Source organism: Scyliorhinus canicula, unplaced genomic scaffold, assembly GCF_902713615.1.
Source record: "Scyliorhinus canicula unplaced genomic scaffold, sScyCan1.1, whole genome shotgun sequence".
Classification (NCBI taxonomy): Eukaryota; Metazoa; Chordata; class Chondrichthyes; order Carcharhiniformes; family Scyliorhinidae; genus Scyliorhinus; species Scyliorhinus canicula.
In genome coordinates, this window is record NW_024055433.1 from 76484 (window position 1) to 82483 (window position 6000).

Here is a 6000-nt window from a genome sequence, read left to right on the forward strand (position 1 = left end):
CGGTGGAAGCCTAAAGCCTCGACTAAGAGCCCACAGGCACCGTGTTAACCCCGCGGTGACAGACCAGGTTGACAGCCGCCCTGACCCAGGGTAACCGGTCGCCATCTTGGTAGAAGCAAAGTGACTGCGCATGTGCGGCCATCTTGGTGAGGGAACAGGAAGTGGAGGCTTCGGGGTCCCAGTGACCAGGAGAAAAATCATTCTGGACCCTGGACCAGCTCCTTTCACACATCTAATAATTTAAATACTTAAACATATTTTTCTGTTGATATTTTTGAAATACTCTCGTACCGTCCTCTGTAAATCATGTATCACCGTGGCAGTCGAGTAAAACTCAGTAAGTTTCAGGATCTGCCTGAAAAGGCAGTGTGATCTGATTCCGTAATTACTTTCAAAAGAGAGGTGGACAGTTACCTGAGGATGAGGAGGTTGCAGGGCTCGGAACACGAAATGGGAATGAGGGACTGAACAAGTATGCTCTGTCTAAAAGTCAGTACAGGAAAGATGGGCTGAACACCTCTTGTGCAATGCACCTCTGTGATTCTCTAAACCTGGATGGAACCAAAATAAAATCCAAAATCGTTATTGGCCATTTCACTAAATGCAAAGAGTGCACTGTCCATCAAGAACCACTTAAGACGGGCAGCATGGTGGTGCAGCCTGATGTCGAAACACTGCAACTCTCGTTCTTTATTTTTCTCTTTTTCCCCCCGAAAAAATGGGTGTGCAACAATGTAATTTAGCGGCAGGAGCATGTGTGGCCCGGCCTTGCAATCGGCCGAAAAGCAGCAGTCACCCGCCTACAAAGAAACCGCTGCCGCTTTCGGATTGAACAGGCAAGCCATCCATCAAAACGAGAGGCTGAGAATAAAACCCCAAGTGTTAATTAAGTTGTTTTTATGCAAATTCCCATGCCATACTCTGCAAATTTAGATTTGCGAAAAGAAAATTACTCAAAACAAATTTTTGTTCAAAAAAGTGTCGAAACGGTAGAGTTTTACGGAAGAAAAACTGACATTAATGGGACACAACTTCTTAGTCCTGCAGGGGGTTTGCAGGGACCCGGAGTAGATCGCGCAGCTTTTGCTGCAGATACGGGCCCCCGCACTTCCGGCTCAGTGGCTGCGCATGCGCACGATGACGGCCTCAAGTCGCCGCGCCGTGCTCCATGGTGAACTCAGACCGTGGAGCTGGACGCAAAAAAGAAACCCCCAATCGGCCGCGCACCCGACGCTCAATCCCTGCACAAGCATTTACCAGCCGCCTATAAGGCCCCCCCCCCCCCACCTCCTACAATTGGAGCGCCCCTGACCAGGGCAGCCACAGACTCAGTCCGTGACCACCACGCGAGTATCCTGACCGGCTGGAGCACAGTAGTTCCATGCCATCGGGACTTTGGCCGGTCAGGGGCAGAGCGGGCCTCTGGCAATGGCTCCAGGTAGGTCCCAGGCGGGGAGTACGCTGCTTTTCGGGGCCCTTAGAATCGGTGAACCGGCACCAGTCCTTGCGCCGGCTGCAATTTCAGTGTTGCGGTGCAGAGAATCCAGCCCATTGTCTTTTTCCGGAGGGTGTGGAACTTGCTGCCACAGGGACGAGTTGAGGAAAAAAACATGAATGCACTTAACAAGTTGCAGACACGAGAGAGAAAGGAATAGAAAGACCTGCTGAGAGAAGCGATAGACCCATTGGCACTGGGCACAATTACCTGTTGCTGTATATTGAGTATCATTCTATTTAATCTCCTTTTACAGGGTATTAGAATGGAAACATTTGCAGACATCAAACTCAAGATTAGAGAGCCTTTTGATTTGTCAGGATATGAATATCATCAACCCCTCAATGTGGAAGGAGAAATCTTTGTCTGTTCTATCTGTGGGAAAAGATTTCAAACATCAGTGTGACTGGAAAAGCACTGAGACACACACACCTGAGTGAATGTTCCAGTGAACTGACTGTGGAGCCTGAACCAGTTACACAACCTGGAAAAACATCACACCATTCACAGTCGGGAGAAACCGTACAAGTGTTTTGTGTATGGATGAGACTCCAACCTGGAGAGACACAAGGACATCGGCACCATGGAGAAACGGTGGAAATGTGGAGACTGTGGGAAGGGGTTCAAATCTCCATCCCTGCTGGAAGCTCATCAACGCAGTCACACTGGAGAGAGACCGTTCACCTGCTCTCTGTGTGGAAAGGGATTTACTCAGTCAGCACACCTTCTGAAACATCAACTTGTACACAGTAATAAGAGATCTCTTAAATGCTCTGACTGTGAGAAGAGCTTCAAAAGCGAAATGGATCTGCTGAGACACCAACGTGTTCACACCGGGGAGAAGCCATTCATCTGCTCCGAGTGTGGGAAGGGATTCACTCAGTCAGCCAACCTGCTCACACACCAACAAGGTCATACGGGGGAGAGGCTGTTCCCTTGTTCTGTGTGTGGGGAGAGATTTAATCATTTATCTAACCTGCAGAGACACCAGAGAGTTCACACTGGAGAGAGATCGTTCACCTGCTCCGAGTGTGGGAAGAGATTCCTTCACGTATGGAACCTTGCTGCACATCAACTTGTGCACAGTGATCAGAGACCGTTTAAATGTTCTGACTGTGAGAAGAGCTATAAAACTACATCTGATCTGCTGAAACACCAATGCACTCACACTGGGGAGAGGCCGTTCATCTGTTCTGTGTGTGGGAAGAGATTTACTTGGTCATCCAATCTGCTGAGACACCAGAGACTTCACGAGTGACTGCAGGGATTGGATTCTGCTGTTATTGCTGTGATCACACCTGGGACTGAAGCGCATTCCCTCTGACAGCTGGAGTTTGTTTCTGCTGATAATCCCTGTAACTGGTTGGGGTGTAATGTTTTGATATTTGTCAAATGAATTAATGTTGTTTCAGACACACACTTTGTTGATCCTTAATTTCTCCAGGAAAAGAGGCAACTAATTGATGTCCTGTTACACACTGCTCCATTTCTGGGACTTTCCTCCTGTCCAACTCTAGATTATTTCATTTTCATACCTTATTGCTCCCTCAGACAAGTCCCAACTCCCCACACCTTTCAGAGTCTTTCTCCTCGCCTTGAGACCCAGGGAAGGTATTGGTAGGAATTCCGAGATCTCTCGACATAAATCCCAGTCATTTTCAGCTACAGGACTGAGCGTGTATCCCACAGCATCTCTCTCACCTTCGATGTGTGAATGGAACATCAAGCTTGTAAACCCAATTTAAACCCACTCAGCAAATGTGTTTAACAGGAGCCTGGAATGGAGTCATAAACAGGAGATTCAGGGGTTTATGCCATCTGCATCATTCACCCCATTCTCACTTTGACAAATATGGACTGATCAGAGTGAGACAGCATGGACTTGTTAAAGATTAAGTCATGTCTAACTAACCATGTTGTATTTTGGAGGTCACTAATATGGTAGGTAAGGGAATGTCTATGAATGTTATCATAGTGACTTCCAAAAGTCATTCAATAAAGTTCCACACAAGAGACTTTAGGAAGATGGAAGTGCCTGGAAGGAAGACAATATATTATCGGCTGGTTTAGCTCACTCAGCTAAATCGCTGGCTTTTAAAGCAGGCCAGCAGCATGGTTCGATTCCCGTACCAGCCTCCCCGGACAGGCGCCGGAATGTGGCGACTAGGGGCTTTTCACAGTAACTTAATTGAAGCCTACTCGTGACAATAAGCGATTTTCATTTTCATATAACTTCGAGAGTTGGTTAGGAGATACTGGACAATAACCTCCTCTTCATAAACACGTAATCCTGACTGTGAGGCACAGGTTAGTCCAGAGAGATCGATGGGTAGACACAGTCTGTGTTGTCATTTTAGTAAAAATCTTACCTTCGAAAAACAACCAGTTCCCAGAAACCAGTGGCAAAATCCTCAAAGAAAAGGAGTTGGGTTTCTGCATAGGGAATTTAAGAGCCTTTAAGGACTTTGCAGCAGAAAGTGGCATCATTCCAGCTTAATGGACTGCCTGGAAAATACAGGAGATTTATCTTTGTTACATCTGCTATTTAATGTGTAATTTATAGTTAATGTTGACTGAATTTAAATTCATATCTAGTGTGTTTCTTTTGGTTTGATTGTGAAAGTAAAATGTATAAAAAGTGAAACCTTGTTCATTGGTTTTCTTCTTGTCATTCGGTAACTGTGGTTCTTTTTGTTCTTTGACCACCACAGGGATTGTAAGATGGTGGATTCATTAGGTTTGATCTTTGAGAATTCCTTGCATTCTAGAACGGTTCCCAATGAACCGAAGTTCACAAACATAATCTCACTTCTCAAAAAAAGGGGGGCAGCACAGTGGTTAGCACGGTTGTTTCACAGCTCCAGGGTCTCAAGTTTGATTCCCAACTTGGGTCACTGTCTGTGTGGAGTCTGTACATTTTCCCCGTGTCTGCGTGGGTTTCCTCCGGGTGCTCCTGTTTCCTCCCACAGTCCAGAGATATGCAGGTTAGGTGGATTGGCCATGATAAATTGCCCTTGGTGTCCAAAAAAAGGTTAGGTGGGGTTACGGGTATAGGTGTGGGCTTAAGTAGGGTGCTCTTTCCAAGAGCTGGTGCTGAGTCAATGGGCCGAATGGCCTCCTTCTGCACTGTAAATTCTGTGAATTCTATGAAGATAAAATGGGAACTCGAGTCTGACATCTGTAGTTGGCAAATGCTAGAACCTGTTATTTTTTTAAAATAAATTTAAAATATCCAATTCATTTTTTCCAATTAAGGGGCAGTTTAGCGTGGCCAATTCACCTAACCTGCACATCTTTGGGTTGTGGGGGCGAACCCCACGCAAACACGGGGAGAATGTACAAACTCCACACGGACAGTGACCCAGAGTCGGGATCGAAACTGGGACCTCGGTGCTGTGAGGCAGCAATGCTAACCACTGCAGCACCGTGGTGCCCCTTAGAACCTGTTATTAGGGAGATGGGTACAGGACACTTAGAAAATGATTAACTTTTCAAAAATTAATTTACTGGATGTGGGCATTGCTGGCCAGGCCAGGATTTATTGCCCTCTCCCTAATTGCCTTTGAGAAAGCGGTGGTGAGCTCCCTGCTTGGGCAGCTGCAGCCCCTTTGGTGTAGGTGCACCCTCCATGCTGTTAGGGAGGGAGTTTTATGGTTTTGACCCAGTAACATTGAAGGAACGGCGATATAATTCCAAGTCAGAGTGGTGAGAGACTTGAAGGGGAACCTCTAGGTGGGGAGGTTCCCAGGTATCTGCTGCTTTTGTCCTTCTAGATGGTAGTGGTCGTGGGTTTTGAAGGTACTGCCGAAGGAACATTGGTGAGTTCCTGCAGTGCATCTTGTAGATGGTACACAAGGCTGCCACTATTCGTCGGTGTGGAGGGAGTGAATATTTGAGGAAGGGGTGCCAATCCATCCGGCTGCTTTGTCTTGGATGGTGTTGAGTTCTTGCGTGTTGTTGGAGCTGCACTCCAACTGATTTCACTGATTTATGAAAGAGAAATCACATTTGACAAATGTGTGGAAATGTTTCTGCAGATGTAATGGGTAACGTGGGAAATCTGTGGATATCGTGTATTTGGATTTTTAAAAAAATTTGAGAAGGTGCCACACAAGAGGTTATTACACAAAATTAGGGCTCGTGTGATTCGGGTTAATAACTTATCACTGGATTGTGGATCGGTTGATTGACAGAAAACAGAGAGTGAGAATACACCGGCATTTTCAGAATTTTTAAAAAGTGGAACATTGTTTGATTGGTGAGAGACTGCGAAATGTTTGCATGAAATGAAATGAAAATGAAAATCGCTTATTGTCACGAGTAGGCTTCAATGAAGTTTCTGTGAAAAGCCCCTAGTCGCCACATTCGGGCGCCTGTCCGGGGAGGCTGGTACGGGAATCGAACCGTGCTGCTGGCCTGCTTTAAATGCCAGCGATTTAGCCCAGTGAGCTAAACCAGCCCTGGCATTGACAGAGACCTGGGTGCCCTTGTACAGGAAGCAGAGA